The sequence below is a fragment of the Mobula hypostoma genome, chromosome 22, assembly GCF_963921235.1.
Source record: "Mobula hypostoma chromosome 22, sMobHyp1.1, whole genome shotgun sequence".
Lineage (NCBI taxonomy): Eukaryota > Metazoa > Chordata > Chondrichthyes > Myliobatiformes > Myliobatidae > Mobula > Mobula hypostoma.
This window is the reverse complement of record NC_086118.1, coordinates 32,061,043-32,084,031: the sequence shown is the minus strand read 5'-3', so window position 1 is coordinate 32,084,031 and position 22,989 is coordinate 32,061,043. Positions and strand designations below refer to the sequence as shown.

The following is a 22,989-nucleotide window of genomic DNA, read 5'->3' as shown; positions in this document are numbered from 1 at the left end:
TGACTCTTTGCTGGTTCTCAGAACAATCCAACCAAACCATAACTATTTTTCCCCACATTGTGAACAATTCCCTTGAGATTCTATTGTTCATTGTACCATGGACAACTGCGAGTCCAGTTACCAATCCCTGCCCCACGTGCTCATGATAAACTCCATCCAGACAGCAAAGATCAGGATGAAACCTGGTCACTGAGACCGTGAGGGCACAGCTCCATCATCCCTGCTGCTCAACAATTTCCAAATAATACCAGAAAGAGCAATACGACAGGGTTGACCAATCAACTTGGTTCAACCTGCTCTGCACAATATTCTTCCAACTGCCTTGAGGTTACTCTGTATATATATTAAAAAAAAATCATAGAAACCAAGAGATTTTTCAGGACACGCTGATTCAGAACTTGCTCTCTGCAAAATCTGATACTCTTGATTTAACAGCAATGATGTTCTACAGTCTTCCAAATCATTCTTGTGTTCAGATGTGGAATAAAAGCATGATTCAGATCCATAGCTGAGAAATGTACCAGAGGTCACTGGACAAGGGCCAGAATGTTCTGGAAATGCACTCACCATCAACAGTCCTACTGAATGCTGGCCATCTGGGAGAACATTAGAAGAGTATTTAGTACCCATGAGAATTTATTTATTTATTTGTTGAGATACAGCATGGAAGAGGCCCTTCCCCTTCAAGCTGCACCACATAGCAACCCACCAATTTTACGCTATCCTAATCACAGGACAATTTACATGACAAATTAACTACCAACTGGTACCTCCTTAGACTGTGGGAGGAAACCCACAAATTCATGGGATAACATACAAGCTTCTCATAGGCAGCACCAGGAAATGCAAAATGTTGTGCTAACCACTATGTTACTGTGCTGCCCCATAATAGGCCAGTACGCATGCAGGTAGGAAAAGGCTTAGGGTTTTTGCTTTGTAGCCCAAGTATATCCAAAGGCATTAAGAGGACCCAGTTCAAGTAGAAAAAGCAGTGGGTCTATCCGTACTGGTGAGCCTCAGGGTTACCCTCAGTTCATTTTTTGTTGGATTCAGCATTTTTAGACACATCAAGTCTCTTTGGCTGACTTAGTATTTCAGGTTGAAGACTCTTTATAAGAACTTACAAGGAAGTTAAAGCAAGTGGCAGAGATGGTGAAGGATGCAAAGTCTTGGCGAAAGCAAAGGAAATGTCTGTGACGTGGCAAGCCCAGGACTGCTTTGGGAATAAATAGTGAAGAATGGCCTGATAGTGGTAATGCAATACTCCAGCACATCAGCTGTGCTAACAAAGAGAGCCAGCTGTGGTTTTGAATCCATTTTGCACTCTCCTTCAGCACTGAGTGACCAGCTTGCCAAGTCAAGCTTTCTTACAGACATCACTCCCTTAGTGGCACTATTCACTACTAACAACTGCTTGCCTCCACGGCAATCATGGTCAACCACAGAGGTATTCTTTTTATTCTATCAATCTCACACTCACCTTCTCTGAAACTCGAAACATTTTTCTCACCTTTTCCTATTTCTCATGACAATGTTAACTCCGCTTCTCTTTCCACAAATGCTGCCTGACCCATTTCTCGCTTCCCCTGGTTTTATTTCAGACTTCAAACATCTGCAGCTTTTAGATTCCCAAGCCTTGTAGGTAGTGGACTCATCAGCTTTCCCACCCTTGCCTTTCTTTCCGATAAATCACGTATCCAGTTTTCACTCACAGCACCAAGCTCTGGCCAGTCATTCACTTGTCTGCTGCACAAAGTACTCACTGCAACTCATTTCAACTGTGGCTCACAAGAAAGCAACCACTTAACCATACAATGCTGAATCTTATATTTCCATTCCTAAAAGAGCAAATTCTACAGCTGTTATCAGCAGAACTGTGCAAAGTCCAACAAAATATAAGCAGCTTTAACATTTTTCAGTTAACCCCTAAATCACTACGTCTTTCTTTCCCTATTGAATGACACTTGATTTGCTGTTCCTGCTACAATGTCTCTAAATCAGCTTCTGCACAGAACAAAAAGCTTTTGAGTAATGTCTGAATTGGTGTGTGCACAAGTAAGTTTTGCCAGAACCGTAACGATAGCTTTGCAGTGGTTTATCCACACTTGGTACACACTCAGTGGCCTCTTTATTTGGTACACCTACTCATTAGTGCAAATATCTAATCAGCCAATCACGTGGCAGCAACTCGATGCATAGGAGCATGCTGACATGGTCAATAGTATCAGCTGTTGTTCAAACCAAACATTAACTCAATGTCTTGCACTCAACATCAGTAAGATGAAAGAGCTGATTGTGGACTTCAGGAAGGGCAAGACGAACACAAACCAATCCTCACAGAGGGATCAGAAGTGGTGAGAGTGAGCAGTTTCAAGATCCTAGGTGTCAGGATCTCTGAGAACCTAACCTGGTCCCAACATATCGGTGCAGTTATAAAGAAGGCAGGACTGCAACTATATTTCATTAGGAGTTTGAAGAGATTTAGTATGCTAACAAATACACTCAAAAACTTCTATAGATACACCGTGGAGAACACTCTGACAGGCTGCACCACTGTCTGGTATGGGGGGGGGGGGTGGCTATTGCACAGGACCAAAAGAAGCTGCTGAGGGTTGTAAATTTAGTCGGCTCCATCTTGGGTACTAGCCTACAAAGTACCCATGACACCTTCAAAGAGTGGTGTCTCAGGAATGCAGTGTCCATTATTAAGGACCCCCAGCACCTAGGGCATTCTCACTGTTACCATCAGGTAGGAGGTACAGAAGCCTGAAGGCACACACTCAGTGATTCAGGAACAGCTTCTCCCCTCTGCCATCAGATTCTTAAATGAACATTGAACCTGTGAACACTACCTCACTTTTTTAATATATACTATTTCTGTTTTTGCACGATTTTTAATCTATTCAATATATGTATACTGTAATTGATCTACTTATTTATTTCTTGTTCTTCTTTTTCTTCTATATTATGCATTGCATTCAACTGCTGCTGCTAAGTTAACAAATGTCATGACACAAGAACTTACAAGGAAGTGATAATAAACCTGATTCTGAAATGTGCCTGTGACCATAGAACAATTGTTAGTGTCAGATGGGGCATCCAAATATCTCAAAAAACTACTGATCTCCCGGGATTTTCACTCACAGCAGTCTCTAGAGTTTACAGAGATTGGTGGAAAAAACAGGCGACATCCAGTCAGCAATAGTTTTGTGGGGGAAAATGATTTGTTAATGAGAGGTCAGAGGAGAATGGACAGACTGGTTCAACCTGACAGGAAGGTGATAGTAACTCAAATAACCACACATTACAACAGTGTTAAGGAAGCAAGTTACAATGGTATGCAAAAGAGCATCTCCGAAAGCACAGCATGTCCAACCTTCAAGTAGATGGGCTACAACAGCAGAAGACCACAAACGTACACCCAATGGCCACTTTATTAGGCACTGGAAGTACCTAATAAAGTGGCCACTGTGTGTATGCTTCCTTACCAGAGTCAATGTTAATTCCTGAAGATATATCAATGTAAAATTAGAAAACATTCTTTTTCTATGGGTTCTGTGAAGTGAAAATTAAGGGGAAAAAGTTCTTGTACAGAAAATATGCTTAACAATGAAGCTTAAATTAAAAACATACAGCTTTTTCCCATTAGGGTTCTCTTCAAAAATATTTGGAATGCACACAAAAGCAGTACAAGCCAGAATTTCAACAAGAAAAGTATTGCTAACAATCTTGTATATTCTGTGAGTTTACCATTATTCCCCTTTAAAATGGATGCCATTTTCACAGCAGGTACTTCATTGCTAACAATAATAACCATGCCTTGATATACTCTCATTTCCAGTTTTGCCTTTGGCCTCATCTCCAGCTTTGTAGTCGAGTTCTTTGTTTCTATTACTGCATCTGCAGTTCTCCCTTGTACAACCTATCTCCACTAGTGCAGTAACTCATCCCTCAGTTGTTAACAGAAATATCTCAGATATGGACCTTTTAATTAGGAATAGATGCCCAAGGCAAATTCATTTAGTCCTCATCATCATCATCATAGCTTGTCACACCAGACAGCCAGCCACTCTAGTGTTGTTTGGTTGATGTTGAGCAGGTCATTGTCAGCTAAATCAGGTGAGAGTGGGCAGTTGCGCAGAACGTGTTCAATGTTCTCACCCTTTCGCCACACTCACAGGATTCACTGGTCTTTAAACCCCACTTCACCATATTGTCTCCCGTCCTACAAACTCCCGCTCTCACTCTGTTGAGAGTGCACCACTTCCGTCGGTCAAGCAGTGCCCCATCTGGCAACATTTCTGTGGGGTCTTGCACTGTATTGTTTGGTGGGGTTCTGGCTTCTGTTTGTTGCCAGAGGTCAATCCTGTATGTTTGGGGGGATGTTCCTTGCAGTAGTTCCTCCACTGTAGCAAAGCTTTTCCTCGATTTTAGGCAGTTGGAAACTGGCACATGATGATGTAGTGGATGCCGTGGATCTGAGTTCTGTTTACCTTTTTCAATTTTTGCTGTAGTGTGTCTTTGGATCTCTGGGGGAGCAATGCCTGCAAGTCTGTAAATGATGTTAGTGGTTGTGGGGCGCAGTGTGCCTGTGATTATTCGGCAGGCTTCGTTAAGCAACAGGTCTATTTTCTTCTCATGGGCTGATCTGCCCCACACAGGTGCACAGTATTCCTGCAGGTGCATAGCAGAGTGCTAGGGCATTTGATCTCAGTGTGTGAGCATTAGCTCCCCATTTTGTGCCTGCTAATTTTTTCAAGAGAGAATTGCGAGAGCCAGCTTTCCGTCAGAGTCCAAAGTCACAAATACAAATGTTGTACCAGGTTTAGCACTTTAACTTCTTTTTCAAATGCCAAGGTAAAGTATTAAAAAGGCAGAAAAAAACAAATCCCTACAAAAAAAATAAAACAAAATATCACATATAATTAATTTGCAACTCTGATTTTTTTTCCCCCTATAAAACTTTCAAGGTCACATTTATCCAATTTTTCTCCCTTCTCTTGACCCCCATCATTTATTTGTAAATTCAGTTCTTCACACTTAAAATTGGAACTCCACAGGTAAATCTATCACATGATGATATCTTTGACAGATTACGAATTTTATGTCTCCAAGCTTGAATTGCAGATGTCAACTAACTCTAGCTTTCTGAATCCCAAAATGCTGGCTGTTTAGCAAATTAGCAATAAATGATAACATGTACAAAAAACAAGTTGCAATACCAGAATGTCCATGTTGAAAAGGGATCTGATTCATCCTTTGCACTCTGTTCCAGCAATCAGCTACAGCCAAATCCTAATTTGCCCAGCAGCTATGGCACAGCTGGTAACACCTGGGTTAGAAAGTTGGGGAACAAACATCCACTAGAGTTAAAAGCTCAGTGGTGGTCCCAACCTCCTCCCACGCCTGACTAAGAATGATCTGCACTGTGATATATTACACTGATGCCTCATTCACAATCAAAAATACACACATAATTCACCTGTCTTACTTTTTCTTTACTTCTTCCCTTTCCCACCTAAAACCAGCCTTTCTAAATTTGTGTATCTACCATCATAATAAAAAAAATCACTACTAGACTTGTCTCATGTTGATTATATCACTCTGGAAAAAGAAAAAAAATTATTTCTATTCAGGCTTCATATCTACACCAAAGCATCATTAGTGGAATAGTCTGCAGTGTAGTAGCCTATTGATGCTAAACCCCATTTCATAAATTCAGTTCCACTGAAGTTGGCAGACCTAAACTTTATAAGCAAAGTTTAGTAAAAATGCATTGCAAAATTCCTTACACAGCATACGCAATGGAGGATGAAATTCTACCACCTTTTATCTTGTAAGTATAACATTACAGTTTGTGGGAACTTGACAAATGCAAACTGGTCCTCATGTTCTGTGCAAGCCAAGAGTGATGATACTTCGGAAGAAAGTTGGTGTTTGTGGGAGATAATGCAGTTTTGAAGGGCATTATAAAGATGTAAATATTTCCTTACTATTAGATCCGAATCCACCTTGATTTCCCCAGCACCAAATTCTCTGGAGATTAATTCCAGTTCTTTACCCAGAGGTGTGGCCCATGTGATTTTGGACATTGGCCACTTTCATCAGCTGAGCTGCAGGATGCCTAACAGCTTACCTCAAGACAACTCACAGAATCAGTGAAGTCAGGCTTGGTTACCAGGATGAACCGTTCCAGTGGAGGGAGGTGTGTGAAGCAAAAAGGGGGAGGAATAGTCTGGAGGGAGCAGAATCAGTGCATGCTGGTGCTCAGATGATTACCTTTACGAATCAGAGAAATAAGTCAAGTCTTACCTCCAGAAGTGGAAAAGCACAAGGTCAACAAGAGCTGCTCTTCTACACCTTCTAGTGTTAGATAGAGTCTTCTGCAGCTTCTGGTGTTAAATAAAGTACTGCCAAAATCCTGGGAGAAATATTACAAAGCACTAACTATATTGTGATTCAGGAAATTCTGCACAGGAGAAAAAAAGAGCCATATTGAGAAAAATCTAACTTTTTAAATTGCCAATGCAGACATATCTGATGTCTTTCCAGAATACTTCACTGATTTTCTTGAAGGGGTAGAGTGAGATGGAAAGAAATACTTCCTGTTGCAACTATTTCATTCCTTAAGAGTTGCTTAAGTCAGTTTGTTATCATGCCTCGTTGTTCAAAGAATCCGCCTTAGGAACAATAGCAAAGGTTTACCACACCTCCTGTCAGCAGTCACCTATTCTGCAGATGCAGACAGTGGTGTCAGTGCTCACCACTTAATGACTGTGACAACTTGAATACTACCTAAATGAGTGCCTGTGCAAAAATACTGCTGGAAGCTTTAAGCACATGACAAAAAAAGGAGGAAGAATGAAGTTTTGATATCTATAGAAGAAACTGTACTACGCAGTGCTTTTGCAAGTTAGAAATACAATCCTGATTATGAACAATAAAAACCAGCAACTGGATAATAAGAAGTTGAAATCTGAAGTATTTATTGTTAGCATGAAAGGCCTGATTTAAAATCAGGGCCTCTATATTTAATATAGAGTAATTTGCTCAGTATAAAGAGATAGTGATCCTTTAGCGAAAAAAAAATCTCCATTGCTAACTTAAAGCAATGTATTCAGCAGGGCTTGCATTGGCAAGCAAAACATGCTTCACCGAAGATACTAAAGCACAAACTCCTTGGAGCAGCAGGAATACGTTGCTGAAAATTAACTATCAGTATCACAAGTTGAAATTAAATCCAATTACAGCCAATGTACAACAAAATATTAATGCTGCTCAAATTTACTTTGTTTTTTAACAAGAAGAAACCAATTATTGAGGAGATAATAAAACACTTATTAAAGTGACTCAACAGAAGCCCGTCCTATCATTGTAAAAAAAAATGCATCATACCGGCTTCTGTGCTGTCAATCAAGTGACCGAGTTGACCTTTAGTTTGCGCGTTTCCTTGGCGGACGGAAGATTCCCTCTTTCCCCCTGTAGGAAATGTGCATCTAATGAGTGTTGCCGTTCTCACTCCACTCCTCAGCGCTCGCCTGTCCCATTGTTATACATCACACACCGAAGTAACCTGCTGCCAGCAGCGGCTCCCTCCACAGTCCTCAACCAATCACCTGCCACCGCCACCTCCTCTGACATCACGCTCAGGGTGACTGTAAAAACACTGAGCTTTCTAAAGTGTTCACGCAGCGGCCGTGTCACTCCTGGTCTGGGAGAGAGGGGAAGGGACGGGAGTGAGGGGATGTGAGGGGGAGTGGGATGAAGGGAGATGGGGATGGGGTGGGGTGGGGTGTGGGTGTGAGGGGGAGGGAGAGGGAGAGGGAGAGTGGGTGTGAGGGGGCTAGGGTTTGGGGGTGAGGGTGGTGGGGGTGGGTGTGATGGGGGTGAGGGGTGGGGGGATTGAAGGGAGGACAGGGGTGGGGGGATTGAAGGGGAGACGGGGGTGGGGGATTGAAGGGGAGGCGGGGGTGGGGGATTGAAGGGGAGGCGGGGGTGGGGGATTGAAGGGGGGACGGATTGGGGGATAGAAGGGGGGACGGATTGGGGGATAGAAGGGGGGATGGATTGGGGGATTGAGGGGGGACGGGGTGGGGGGATTGAAGGGGGACGGGGTGGAGGGATTGAAGGGGGGACTGGGGTGGAGGGATTGAAGGGGGGACTGGGGTGGGGGATTGAAGGGAGGACGGGTGGGGGGGATTGAAGGGAGGACGGGTGGGGGGGATTGGGAGGACGGGTGGGGGGGATTGGGGGGACTGGGGTGGGGGATTGAAGGGAGGACGGGTGGGGGATTGAAGGGAGGACTGGGGTGGGGGGACTGAGGGGGGGACAGGGTGTGGGGATTGAAGGGGGACGGGGTGTGGGGATTGAAGGGGACGGGGTGTGGGGATTGAAGGGGACGGGGTGGGGGGATTGAAGGGGGACGGGGTGGGGGGATTGAAGGGGGACGGGGTGGGGGGATTGAAGGGGGGACTGGGGTGGGGGGATTGAAGGGGGGACTGGGGTGGGGGGGATTGGGGGACTGGGGTGGGGGATTGAAGGGAGGACGGGTGGGGGGGACAGGGTGTGGGGATTGAAGGGGGATGGGGTGTGGGGATTGAAGGGGGACGGGGGATTGAGGGGGGACAGAGTGGGGGGATTGAGAGGGGGACGGGGGTGTGGGGGGATTGAGGGGGGGGTGGGGGGTGTGGGGGGATTGGGGGGGGTGGGGGGTGTGGGGGGATTGAGGGGGGACGGGGGTGGGGGGATTGAGGGAGGATGGGGTTGTGGGGGGGGACGGTGGTGTGGGGACTGTAGGGGATGGGCATGGGGGGACTGAAGGGGGATGATGGTGGGGGACTGAAGGGGGGACGGGGGTGTGGGCGTATTGAGGGGCTGATGGGGGTGAGGGGATTGGGGGGACAGGGGTGAGGGGATTGAGGGCGGTACGGGGGATTGAAGGGATGGGGTGGGGGGATTGAAGGGGAGACGGGGTCGGGGATTGGAGGGCAGTGGTGGGGTATTGATGGGGTGAAGGGATTGAGGGGGACATGGGTGGGGGGTTGAAGGGAGGACGGGGGGTGTGGGGATTGAGGGGGGATGGGGATGGGGCATGGGGATTGAGGGAGATGTGTCTGTGGGGATTGAAGGGGGGACAGGATGTGGGGATTGAAGGGGGGACAGGGTTGGGGATTGGAGGACGGGGGTGGGGGGAATTGATGAGGTGAAGGGATTGAGGGGGGACGGGGTGAGGGGGAGAAAGGGTTGGGATGGGGAGAAGCAAAGGGGAGGAGAGGGGATAGAGGGGCACTAGTGGTAAGCATTGGAAGGGGGTGGGGAAGAGAGATGTGGTGGAGAAAAGGGAGGGAGGGGTGTTGGGGAAGAGAGGGTGGGTGGGGAGAGGGAGGAGAGAGGGGGTGGAAGAAGAGTGAGCTGTGTGGGGGATAGAGGAAACTGGGTGGCAGAGAGAGGATATGGGGAGAGGGGGATAGTGTACGGCGAAGGATGGGGTGGAGAGATGGGTTTGAGGCTGTAGGAGAGAGTGGGATGAAGTTAGAACATGGGGTGTTAGAGTTCGGGTGAGAAGAGGGTGCTGGAGGTGAGGGAGTTAGAATGGGGAGGTGGGTGCAGTGGGGAGATGGGGGTAGGGCAGAGAGTGGAGAGGTGTGGGGCAGAGGTGGTTAGGGGTGTGGGAGAGAGGGAGATTGGGTGAGGTGGGCTTGAGGTGTGCTGGGGTGGCGGTTTGGAGGATGGTAGTGGGGACAGCGGGGGGTGGGGTGGGGTAAGGGATCAGGGGTGGATGGGGAGAGAGTGGGTTGGTGAGAGAATTGGGATGGGGAGTGGTTGCGTTGGGGAGAAGGGGGAGAGAGGGTAGGGTGGAGGAGAGGAGGGTCGAAGTGGGGAGAGAGAGGGAGTGGGGGAGAGATAGGGCAGGAGAGAGGAGGTGTGGCACAGAGGGTGGATGGGGGAGACGGGATGCGGTTGTGGGTGACGGTGGTGGGCGAAAGGGATGGGGTAGGGAGGGCCGGTGGTGCGGGGGCTAGAGAGAAGGTTGGGAATGGAGAGGGAGCTGGGAGAGAGGAAGAAGGTGGGGACTAGATAGGGTAGGTGGGGACTAGATGGGGTGGGTGAGATGGGGGTAGTGCAAAGAGTGGAAGGGTGTTGTGGGCAGAGAGGGGTTGGAATGGGTGGGGGAGAGGGAGGGGAGAGAGTGGAGGGGTGAGTGAGAGGGGTGAGTGTTGGAGGGGGAGTTGAAGAGATGGGGAGTGAGGGAGAGGGGGTGTGGCTGGAGAGAGAGGGAGTGAGTGGAGGGGGTGAGGCGAGAGAGGGGCATTAGGAGTGAAGGGTGGGACCGAGGGTGAGGTTGGGGAGGAATGGGGTAGAGAGACGGATGCAGGAGAGGGGGTGGGGCGGAGAGAGAGAGATGGGGAGAGGGGGTGGGGCGGAGAGAGAGAGATGGGGAGAGGGGGTGGGGCGGAGAGAGAGATGGGGAGAGGGGGTGGGGCAGAGAGAGAGATGGGGAGAGGGGGTGGGGCGGAGAGAGAGATGGGGAGAGGGGGTGGGGTGGAGAGAGAGATGGGGAGAGGGGGTGGAGCGGAGAGAGGGATAGGGAGAGGGGGTGGGGCGGAGAGAGGGATAGGGAGAGGGGGTGGGGCGGAGAGAGAGATGGGGAGAGGGGGTGGGGCGGAGAGAGAGATGGGGAGAGGGGGTGGGGCGGAGAGAGAGAGATGGGGAGAGGGGGTGGGGTGGAGAGAGAGATGGGGAGAGGGGGTGGAGCGGAGAGAGGGATAGGGAGAGGGGGTGGAGCGGAGAGAGGGATAGGGAGAGGGGGTGGGGCGGAGAGAGGGATAGGGGGTGGGGCGGAGAGAGGGATAGGGGGTGGGGCGGAGAGAGGGATAGGGAGAGGGGGTGGGGCGGAGAGAGGGATAGGGAGAGGGGGTGGGGCGGAGAGAGGGATGGGGAGAGGGGGTGGGGCGGAGAGAGGGATGGGGAGAGGGGTGGGGCGGAGAGAGGGATGGGGAGAGGGGTGGGGCGGAGAGAGGGATGGGGAGAGGGGGTGGGGCAGAGAGAGGGATGGGGAGAAGGTGGGGCGGAGAGAGGGATGGGGAGAGGGATGAGGGAGAGGGGTGGGTGGAGAGGGATGGGGAGAGGGGGCGGGGCGGGGCGGAGAGAGGGATGGGGAGAGGGGGTGGGGCGGAGAGAGGGATGGGGAGAGGGGGCGGGGCGGAGAGAATGATGGGGAGAGGGGGCGGGGCGGAGAGAGGGATGGGGAGAGGGGGGTATGGCGGAGAGAGGGATGGGGAGAGGGGGGTATGGCGGAGAGAGGGATGGGGAGAGGGGGGTATGGCGGAGAGGGATGGGGAGAGGGGGGTATGGCGGAGAGGGATGGGGAGAGGGGGGTATGGCGGAGAGGGATGGGGAGAGGGGGGTATGGCGGAGAGGGATGGGGAGAGGGGGGTATGGCGGAGAGAGGGATGGGGAAAGGGGGGTATGGCGGAGAGAGGGATGGGGAGAGGGGGGTATGGCGGAGAGAGGGATGGGGGAGAGGGGGCGGGGCGGAGAGAGGGATGGGGGAGAGGGGGCGGGGCGGAGAGAGGGATGGGGAGAGGGGGCGGGGCGGAGAGAGGGATGGGGAGAGGGGGCGGGGCGGAGAGAGGGATGGGGGAGAGGGGGCGGGGCGGAGAGAGGGATGGGGAGAGGGGGCGGGGCGGAGAGAGGGATGGGGGAGAGGGGGCGGGGCGGAGAGAGGGATGGGGAGAGGGGGCGGGGCGGAGAGAGGGATGGGGAGAGGGGGCGGGGCGGAGAGAGGGATGGGGAGAGGGGGCGGGGCGGAGAGAGGGATGGGGGAGAGGGGGCGGGGCGGAGAGAGGGATGGGGAGAGGGGGCGGGGCGGAGAGAGGGATGGGGAGAGGGGGCGGGGCGGAGAGAGGGGTGGGGCGGAGAGTGGGAAGGGGAGAGGGGGCGGGGCGGAGAGAGGGAAGGAGAGGGGCGGGGCGGAGAGAGGGAAGGAGAGGGGACGGGGCGGAGAGAGGGATGGGGAGAGGGGGCGGGGCGGAGAGAGGGATGGGGAGAGGGGGCGGGGCGGAGAGAGGGATGGGGAGAGGGGGCGGGGCGGAGAGAGGGATGGGGAGAGGGGGCGGGGCGGAGAGAGGGATGGGGAGAGGGGGCGGGGCGGAGAGAGGGATGGGGGAGAGGGGGCGGGGCGGAGAGAGGGATGGGGAGAGGGGGCGGGGCGGAGAGAGGGATGGGGGAGAGGGGGCGGGGCGGAGAGAGGGATGGGGAGAGGGGGCGGGGCGGAGAGAGGGATGGGGAGAGGGGCGGGGCGGAGAGAGGGATGGGGGAGAGGGTCGGGGCGGAGAGTGGGAAGGGGAGAGGGGGCGGGGCGGAGAGAGGGAAGGAGAGGGGACGGGGTGGAGAGAGGGATGGGGAGAGGGGGCGGGGCGGAGAGAGGGATGGGCAGAGGGGGCGGGGCGGAGAGAGGGATGGGCAGAGGGGGCGGGTTGGAGAGAGGGATGGGGAGGGGGCGGGGTGGAGAGAGGGGTTGGGGTGGAGAGGGATGAGGGAGAAGGGGCAGGGCGGGGAGTGGGATGGGGGAGGGGTGGGGCGGAGAGGGGGCGGGGCGGAGAGGGGGATGGGGAGAGGGGACGGGGCGGAGAGAGGGATGGGGGAGAGGGGTGGAGAGAGGGATGGAGGCGGAGAGAGAGAGATGGGGAGAGGGGGTGGGGCGCAGAGAGGGATGAGGGAGAGGGGGTGGGGTGGAGAGAGGGATGGGGAGGGGGGCGGGGCGGAGAGAGGGACGGGGAGGGGGGCGGGGCGGAGAGAGGGATGAGGGGGAGGAGCGGGGTGGAGAGAGGGATGAGGGGGAGGAGCGGGGTGGAGAGAGGGATGAGGGAGAGGGGGCAGGGTGGAGAGAGGGATGGGGGCAGAGAGAGAGATGGGGAGAGGGGGTGGGGTGCAGAGAGGGATGAGGGAGAGGAGGTGGGGTGGGGTGGAGAGAGGGATGAGGGAGAGGAGAGGGGTGGGGTGGAGAGGGATGAGGGAGAGGAGAGGGGTGGGGTGGAGAGAGGGATGAGGGAGAGGGGTGGGGTGGAGAGAGGGATGGGGAGAGGGGGTGGGGTGAAGAGAGGGATGGGGAGAGGGGGTCGGGTGTAGAGAGGGATGGGGAGAGGGGGCGGGACGGAGAGAGGGATGGGGAGAGGGGGCGGGACGGAGAGATGGATGGGGAGAGGGGGCAGGGTGGAGAGAGGGATGGGGAGGGGGGGCAGGGTGGAGAGAGGGATGGGGAGGGGGCAGGGAAGAGAGAGGGATGAGGGAGAGGGGTTGGGGTGGAGAGGGGTGAGGGAGAGGGGGCGGGGCAGAGAGAGGGATGAGGGAGAGGGGGTGGAGAGAGGGATGGGGTGGAGAGAGGGATAGGGAGAGTGGGTGGGGTGGAGAGAGGGATGAGGGAGAGGAGAGGGGTGGGGTGGAGAGGGATGAGGGAGAGGGGTGGTGGAGAGAGGGATGAGGGAGAGGGGTGGGGTGGAGAGAGGGATGAGGGAGAGGGGTGGGGTGGAGAGAGGGATGGGGAGAGGGTGGAACAGGGTAGGATGGAGGGAGATGGGTGTGAGACTGAGGGTGGAGTGAGGGGAGGTGGTGAAGTAGAGTGAGGGAGAGGGGTTGGGGTTGTGGAGGACAGGGTGGGGTAGAGAGAGAGAGATGGGTGAAGTTGGGGGCGAGAAAGAGCAGGTGGGGTCGGGGAAAGAGAGGTTGGGGCAGAAAGGGAGTGGACAATGGGGTGGGAAAGAGTGTGGGGGGTGGGAGAGGGTAGTGGTGTGGGGAAGAGGGTGAGATAGCTGGGGGAGTGTGAGAGGGTGGTATAGGGAGGGATAGGAGGATGTGACGCTGAGAGTATGGGGTGCGTAGGAAGGGTTTTGGGGTGTAGGAGATTGGGGGTTGGGGTGGGGAAGGGGGAGGGATGAATCGGGGTTGGGGAGAGGTGGGGATGAGATAGGGTAGGGCAGAGAGTGGAGAAAAGGTAAGTGCAATGGGAGGAGAGGGGTTTGGGGTGTGGGGGAAAAGGAGATTGGGTTAGGGTGGGCTGAGGGGTGTTGGGCTGGGGGTGAGAGGAGGGTGGTGGAGAGAGAAGATAGGATAGGGGAAGAGATTGGTTGAGGGAGAGATGGGTAGGATAAGAGATCGGGGTGGGTAGGGAGAGGGAGGGGAGAGGGGTTTGGTGAGAGAGTTGGGATGACGGGGTGCTGTAGGGAGAGTGGGGGTGGGATGGAGGAGTGGATAGTGCGTGTGGAGGGGGTGGGGGAAGAGAGAGGGGATGGTGGTAGAGAAAGGGGATGGAGGAGGGAGACAATGTGGGACAAAGGGTGGGTGGGGTGGTTGCATGGAGACAGTGGAGACAGGGAGGGGAATGTGGGGGAGGGGAGAAGGGTTTATGAGGAGAGAAGGTGGGTGCATGATGTGAGGAGAGGGGGATTTTGAGGAGTGGAGAAGGGGGAGTGGGAAAGGGGAGAAGGATTGGAGAGGGGGAGGAGGGAGAAGAGGGTGAGGGGTAGGGGGAGGGGATAAGAGGTAGGTGGGAGGGTTTAAGAGTGGTTATTCAGCAGAATACCTTCCTTCCACTCTCCAACATGGCAGTGCTCCAGAACACTTAACTTGCAGAGAAACCTGGCACATTAAACGACAGAGGTAACATTTGAAACATCATTTATCTGACATCTTTTACCCTTAGAAAAAGAATCAAGCAGTAGAATCTACAAGTCTAATTTATTGTTTTTTTTTAAATCTCATTTCAAGTGTTTGATAATTAAATTCAATTAGTGATTTACACTTTTATAATACGGCTCAAGTATTCATTTATTCAGCCATGTAGCCTGACTCACAGTTACTCATAAATGCAACACCAAGACATTCACATATTTTGTTCATGTAAAGCAACCACATGTGCTGCAGTTCAGGTGTTCGTGGGAAAGCCTTGAACCATCTTATTGTGAACAAATTAATTGTTTTCTTCCCATGGCTGAACATCAGTCTATTACAACACACCCAGGGAGAAAATAGAAATGCTAGTCAGAGCAGACAATATGCAATTGGATGTACCAAACAGCATGTTAATAAGGTCTGATAATCTGATTGATTAAAGCAATGTCAGAATTTCTACTATTGAATTGTGTGGATGATATGTTTGAAGTCAAGGTATTGAATTTCATCTGGCCTATAACAAAGCCAAACATAACCATCCAATGCCTTTTAGGCTTAAATCTGACCAGATTCAGATTAGTCTAACATATTTTGCCAAATTAAATGCAAATGCAATTTGCATGCTAATTCCAGAGTACGTTTTAAGGGTAAAATAAATCTTCAAATTTAACATGAAAATTTACTTAAGCTTTATAACTATTACAGTACAAGGACTCTTGAAGGTAAACACACAAAAATACTATTATTAATATTCAAATCAAATGTCTATTTAATTAGCCAGTATGCAAAATATTTGAACCCAGCAGGGCTAAGTAGCTGAATTCCATGACTTCCCTCTCACAAAGACACAAATCATATCTCAGATCAAAAAAAAAGTTTTGAAATCCGCTCAATATTACTCATGGATTAAGAATCAAGAAAAAGAAACCTTAATTATTCTCATACAACTTACCTTTATATAAGTGCTTCTGGCCACAGACGTCAACTTTTCTCTGTCATCTGCTACAATGACAGCATGTGTACAATACTTCTGTACGTGTACAACTGGATAAAACACCAGAACAAATTACCATTCTGCAAGTTCCGTTCTTGCCCTATGCATAAAAACTCAGGGAGCACTATTCATCTGAATGCAAAGCACTTTTCTCCCTCCTCTTCAATGGCCAGGTGCATTGTAGTCCTAATTATGCACAATTCCAGTTCTTTTTCAAGTGGGCCCTTCGGGCCAAATTCAGGTCATATCAGCAGTTTGTCGTTCATTCTCAGCGGCTGCAGTAGTCCTCTCAAAAAAAACTTAAGGCTTTCTCATTTAGACAGTCTGATCATTAATATCAAAGAAGTAACTTGCTTCCCCATCCCCAATGCTTCACCTGTTAACACGTTTACCCCATTTAGATAACAGCTGCTGGATTCCTTTTGCAGATAATTAGCAGCTGCACCAAATTAATTCTGGTTATCTTCATGCAGTGAAATTGTCACTGTGATTTTATTGTGAAGTAAATTCCATCACCTTCAAGGTATTCTTTTTATATATTCGTTCCTAGCAATGTAATGTGATGTTTAGCTATGTAAACAGTCTTGATGCCAGTGAAATGAATTAATTGTCCCAGAATACGTTATGGCTGCTGATCATGCAAGATTTTTTGATTATCTACCAAATATGAAATAATGGGGGCAGTGGGACAAGTACAGGAATAAATTCGGGGATTTCAATATAACGGTGTATTTATTCTCTGCATATATGAATTATTTTGCAAATGTTAAACTAAATATAACTTAGCAAATAGGAAAAAAATCAGTGACAAGTATTCCTCATCATTTCCCCAAGCTGCTATCGCCAGTATCTTTAATAGGAAAAGCTGGAATTGTTTATCTTTTATGTCCAGTATCAATTGTGCACACTTTTAATGCATTGATGATTCTATTATGAAAAATGGCTTCTTTCCCAGTGCCTCATAACCTTCAGAGTCCCACAGGGTCTTTCCTTTCTCGTATCTACAAGCTGTCCTTCAGCTACATCATTTGCAGACATAGGCCTGAAGATTTAATCACATAGCACATGTTTTATGCTCTACACAATTGAATTAAGGGGAGAAATCAATTACAAGGAATTTCATAGTATATATGATACATAATGTGATTTTGGATTTCACAATTCCATGTGTGTAACATGTGAAGGATGCTGGGCACACTACATTGATGCCAATTACCTTGCCACACATGTTTTAGGTTACTGTAACAAGAAACCTCATGGGCCAAAATCCGAAAACAAGCCCCTAGAGAACTGATTGTGTTCTACCTAAAGCATCAGACCATATCTGAATTGCTACTTTATACTCTGTTGTAGAAGGTATTGATAGATTCTTCTTTGATGCAATAGTGATTTCAGAGCACTGTGTTCTTTAGCTTCTGTAGTCCTGCACTGGAGAGAAGCAAACAGCTCACCGCTGTCTCCATTCCTGCATTCCTCACAACAGCTTATTGAAAATCACCCCTTACTAGCAGTGGGTCCAGTTGCTTTAAGAGCCCTTGAAATGATGAGACATCCTTTAGGTTGTTTTGTGGTGCTTGATGCATGTTCCAAGATTGTTGGCGGCTACAACCATGGTTACTCTGCAAAAGACCTTGAAGAGCAACTTTTAAAGGTGTGCACAAAAATCATTCTCCAACTGCTGTGCATCAAAGCAGCAGCAATTCCCTCTACATCACCACTTAAGCTGTGGTTTTACTGTAGGGTTGCATTTCGACCAGACCAGTTTATCTCACTTAGGCTGACTTCACCACTTGTTGAAAGGGCCTCTAGACTGTCAGACCTATTGTTGAAAGTCAAATTCTAGTTGAATCTCAACTCAGTCCACCTCGCCATGAAGAGAGAAAAAAAATGTTTTAGGCCCCAACACAAACTCTGGTCCATTACCATTGACCTTTTCTCCTTCAAGCTGAATGTTTTACATTTTCAACATCCAATAGAAACTATCCATCATAGATACTGTTTATTCCTATAATACACCAGCTCAGTATGACGTAAAGATTTTTAGCTACTTAATCCTTCATGTTATTCATCTTCTGCTATTTAAGTACTATTAGTCTTATTCTGATATTTCCCTCCTCTGGATGAGATTGCTCCAATGTATCATTTGCCTAGCCCTGGCAGCACCAGCCTTCAGTATTTTGACCATATAATGTTTCCCCACCTTCGCACCCCTTCCTTCCCCTCTTCCTCATACGTCACCTTTGGAATTCTTGGTTCATATGTGAGTCCCCAGATATCACACCCTCTGTAGTATCCAAGACATTTTAGACCATAAGACCATAAGACAAAGGAGCAGAAGTAGGCCATTTGGCCCATCAAGTCTGCTCCGCCATTTTATCATGAGCTGATCCATTTTATCCTATTTAGTCCCACTGCCCCGCCTTCTCACCATAACCTTTGATGCCCTGGCTACTCAGATACCTATCAATCTCTGCCTTAAAGACACCCAATGACTTGGCCTCCACTGCTGCCCGTGGCAACAAATTCCATAGATTCACCACCCTCTGACTAAAAAAATTTTTTCACATTTCTGTTCTGAAAGGGCGCCCTTCAACCCTGAAGTCATGCCCTCTCGTACTAGACTCCCCCATCATGGGAAACAACTTTGCCACATCCACTCTGTCCATGCTTTTTAACATTAGAAATGTTTCTATTAGGTCTCCCCTCATTCTTCTAAACTCCAAGGAATACAGTCCAAGAGCGGACAAACATTCCTCATATGTTAACCCTCTCATTCCCGGAATCATTCTAGTGAATCTTCTCTGTACCCTCTCCAACGTCAGCACATCCTTTCTTAAATAAGGAGACCAAAACTGCCCACAGTACTCCAAGTGAGGTCTCACCAGCGCCTTATAGAGCCTCAATATCACATCCCTGCTCCTATACTCTATTCCTCTAGAAATGAATGCCAACATTGCATTTGCCTTCTTCACTACCGACTCAACCTGGAGGTTAACTTTAAGGGAATCCTGTACGAGGGACTCCCAAGTCCCGTTGCATCTCAGAACTTTGAATTCTTTCCCCATTTAAATAATAGTCTGCCCGTTTATTTTTTCTGCCGAAGTGCATAACCATACACTTTCCAACATTGTACTTCATTTGCCACTTCTCTGCCCATTCTTCCAATCTATCCAAGTCTCTCTGCAGACTCTCCGTTTCCTCAGCACTACCGGCCCCTCCACCTATCTTCGTATCGTCAGCAAACTTAGCCACAAAGCCATCTATTCCATAATCCAAATCGTTGATGTACAATGTAAAAAGAAGCGGCCCCAACACTGATCCCTGTGGAACACCACTGGTAACCGGCAGCCAACCAGAATAGGATCCCTTTATTCCCACTCTCTGTTTCCTGCCAATCAGCCAACGCTCTATCCACGTATGTAACTTTCCTGTAATTCCATGGGCTCTTATCTTGTTAAGCAGCCTCATGTGTGGCACCTTGTCAAAGGCCTTCTGAAAATCCAAATATACAACATCCACTGCATCTCCCTTGTCTAGCCTACTGGTAATTTCCTCAAAAAATTGTAATAGGTTTGTCAGGCAGGATTTTCCTTTAAGGAATCCATTTTCCAGGAGCGGTGCCTCAAAAAGGTGGCTTCCATCATTAAGGACCCCAGCCACCCAGGACATGCCCTCTTCTTGTTGTTACCATCAGGAAGGAGAGACAGATGCCTGAAGGTACTCACTCAACGATTCAAGAACAGCTTCTTCCCCTCTGCCATCTGATTTCTGAATGGGCATTGATCCCATGAATATTACCTCATCTCACTATTTTTTTAAAATTTCTGTTTTAGCACTACTTACTTAATTTAACTATTACATATATTTACTGTAATTCACAGTTGTTTCTTTTTCTCTGTATTATCATGTATTGCATTGGACAGCTACCGCTAAGTTAACAGATTTCGTGACATATGCCAATGATATTACACCTGATTCTGATCCATCCCTTCCAAGCCAAACATCTTTCCAGTACCTTGTTTCTGTTATTCTTGCCTTGTAACAACCCTGTCTCAGTGGTAACCTTCACACCTCAAGTTAAGAGAATCAGGAGCCCAAGTGATTTGTGCATACCTAGACTGAATCATTTAAATCACTACTTTTTATAGTTCTTTAGAAAGGATTATGAGGACTTGGATTTAACACATCTGAAAAAAGAAACTAAGTGGGTTTGCATGAAAACTCTCCCCACCTCCTGCTGTTATTAGATGTAGAGTGCTGGTAGGGACAGAAGACAATATTTTTCTTGAGGTGAGAGTGATACCATTTGAGAGGTGATGATTCAACAGGAGGGTCAACTGCTCCATTTTTATCTATGTTAAATTCAGTTTTATGTCAAATATCAGAGAAAATCTAGTCTAGTTCACCTTTCCACTGCACATAATTGGGGGAAATCCAATCGTGAAAAAACAATTAGCTAAAAGGCCAATTACACAAGCATCAAATACCATCATTTCAATAAATCATCCAGAGCATGAAAATATATTTCACTATGAAATAATAATGACATTGACATGAACACACAGAACAAGATATTTGGCACTAGAGCAGAATGAAAAGAAATGCCGAAATTTTACGTTTGTACAGGGGAAGGAGTTAAATGGGTAATATAATCCAGAAGATCGCTAATTTGTGTTCAGAGCACATTTCTGTCCAGAACCTTTGGCTACAAATATTCTTTCCCAAAGCAGCCCTCCCCAAACACCACCACCCCCCCATACACACACAAAACAAACACAGAGGCAGTTGCACACATATGCACAAACACAGATTCTCTTAAGTAGTTCAGTCAAAGTATGCAGAGGTAATCCATTAATTCTTGCCCTCCATCTATTCAATGCAACAGGATGATTTTTTTTGTTGTACAAAGAAATGAAAAATTTTGTTAAATGAACAAAAATGACCCCAAATAACTTTGTAATTGAGCTTTAAAGGATGGCTACGACTAAGTTCCTGGTAAAGATCTGACTGTATTAATAAATATTGGAATTGGAACATAGATGCTGAGGGACCAAAGCAGTATTCCACATCAATTTTCCTGGGTATGATTTGAGATGGTCTGATTGAGTGTTACATAGAGCTAGGGTTGTTATTTTGCATTGGATGCACTTCATAGGTCCTGTACTGTGAATCTGATCTTTTTTTTCCCCATTTCCTGTATTAGTAGCAAAGCTAAAATCATAGTCTAATGCTTTTTCACTAGTGGCCTGCCCACTGATACTTTCACATGGGCCTCAATTTAGCTTGAAAGTTCTCACAGGCTTGGACCTCAGCTGATCATTTAACTCCTGATCTAATAATACAAATAGAGCTCTTGAGGCTTAGATTGAAAATATCCACATCAACCAAAATGCAAGGCCTACACAATGCCTCCAGGTGGAAAGCAAAGCTCCCTCTGAGGATATTCACCCATTTTATCTAGAGTAGCCAGAATCTGGGGCAATGTCTCTGAAGGCATAGACTTTTATGACTGACCAGAAGCATTACCAGCATCCAAGCCACAATACAGCACCAGCTTAGAGCTATCATCTTGTTGTGCTTAAGCAACAATTATCATTATATCCTTCTCTACTGCTTCCATCAACGGAGGTCATTACTGTAGATATCTAGCAGTTAATTCTCAGGGAGCACTTTTGTCACTATTCAGTTTATAGTTTGCACTTAAGCTCTCTGTTTCCATGCTTGAGCAAAAGCAAATTTTTAAATTAGCTTATAATGCTACACTCTTGAGTTATTAATTCAAAAGTAATTGGTTTCATCTCACTTTTCAGAGATTGTCCTTCTATTTTTGGATAGTAGTACACACATACATTTTCTTCCCTCTACTCAAAGTACCATTTTTTCACAAAATAAGTGTTACATATCTTCAAATTGTAATGAACAACTGAAAGAAATCATTTGGAAATTAGCTTTTGATTCTCAGATATTATAAATTTTAGAGAAATATTGCCACCTTTTCAATAAGCTTTGGAGATGATCTTCTCAGAATGACCCAGAGACAGCTGGAAGAGCCGTCCTCCATCCCCAAGCAGGCAAAGTCCCTTTACACCTAATTTAAAAAACCCTGATCATTAGGCAGCTACACTTGTTAATTTGCAAGGCCAGGATTAAATTCCTCATATCCCCACTGTTAATCAAGGACCAAAGGTCTGTGAAATCAGCCCACTCTGTCATAACTATCTAATGTCAGTTTACTATAGTCTCCTGTTCTGCCTTCGCTTGCATTACAACAAAAACAGAGAATAATACAATGCCATGTTCAAGTATACCACTTAAAAACAATATTGCCTCAGAAATCCTACCTGCTAGCATTGAACAGGTAGAGACAAACATGCTAACACAAGGAAATCTGCAGATGCTGGAATTTCAAGCAACACACATAAAAGTTGCTGGTGAACGCAGCAGGCCAGGCAGCATCTATTGGAAGAAGTACAGTCGACGTTTTGGGCCGAGACCCTTCATCAGGACTAACTAAAAGAAGAGCTAGTAAGAGATTTGAAAGTGGTAGGGGGAGGGGGAGATCTGAAATGATAGGAGAAGACAGGAGGGGGAGGGATAGATGCTGATGGTTTTAGATATAGTTTAAACTGAGTGGAGCTCTTGGCACAAAAATGCTATGCAATTATAATGGAATGTGTTATAATCTATCAGAATTTGTGGGGGATGACACAGTGGTGCATCAGGCTGGACAGCTCTGCAGTTTCCATGGTTCAATCCTGGCCTCTTCTGCTGTGTTCCTGTGACCACAAGAGTTTCCCCAGAATACCTAGGTTCTTCCTGCACACTAAAGAAATAGATTATCTTTCACGGCACACTACCCCCAATGCAGGTGGGTGATCTGAGGAAATTTGATGGGGGTAGGTTATGTGGAAAACTAGTTGGAGGAATGGGATTACTCTGTGGCTCAGGGCTTCTTTAATGCAGGGAAATATGGTAATATAAAATTTGTTGAGGTACAATGAAGTAATGGCTTGTTTAGACTCAACTATTTGTAGATATCCATATAACTTACTGAGTTAGGTATAGACTTAAGCAAGCACATAAAGTGGATGGAAGGGAAAACTTGAGCTTTGGACATTAAACACACAAGTTTCATTGTATATTTAATATAGCAACTGATGAGTTTATAAAGGAAATTTAGCACATGAACCATCATCTCATTTTGACATCAAAAGTGAATAAAGATTAGTCTTGCACTCAATGTTTCAGTAATCTTTTTGCTATTAAAGTTTTGTGTTCACTAAAATAAAAGTTCTTGGTATTAGGTAACTCATGTATTTTCAGAA

At 48.0% G+C, this 22,989-nt stretch overlaps 1 protein-coding gene across 12 annotated transcripts in view; it reads right to left on the bottom strand.

Annotated features, from left to right (window-relative positions):
• rbfox3a (RNA binding fox-1 homolog 3a) overlaps window positions 1-22,989 on the bottom strand; it is a 1,578,835-nt gene that overhangs the window by 1,345,733 nt on the left and 210,113 nt on the right. For 5 of the 12 annotated variants that reach the window (XM_063074390.1, XM_063074401.1, XM_063074402.1 and 2 more), the window contains exon 1: window positions 7,396-7,588. The exons of 6 other annotated variants lie outside the window; for them this stretch is intronic. The gene's annotated coding sequence lies outside the window, so the exon portion shown is untranslated. Of the gene's footprint in view, window positions 1-6,312; window positions 6,404-7,395; window positions 7,589-22,989 lie in introns of those variants that run through there. One more of the 12 variants, XM_063074391.1, reaches the window with a different exon arrangement.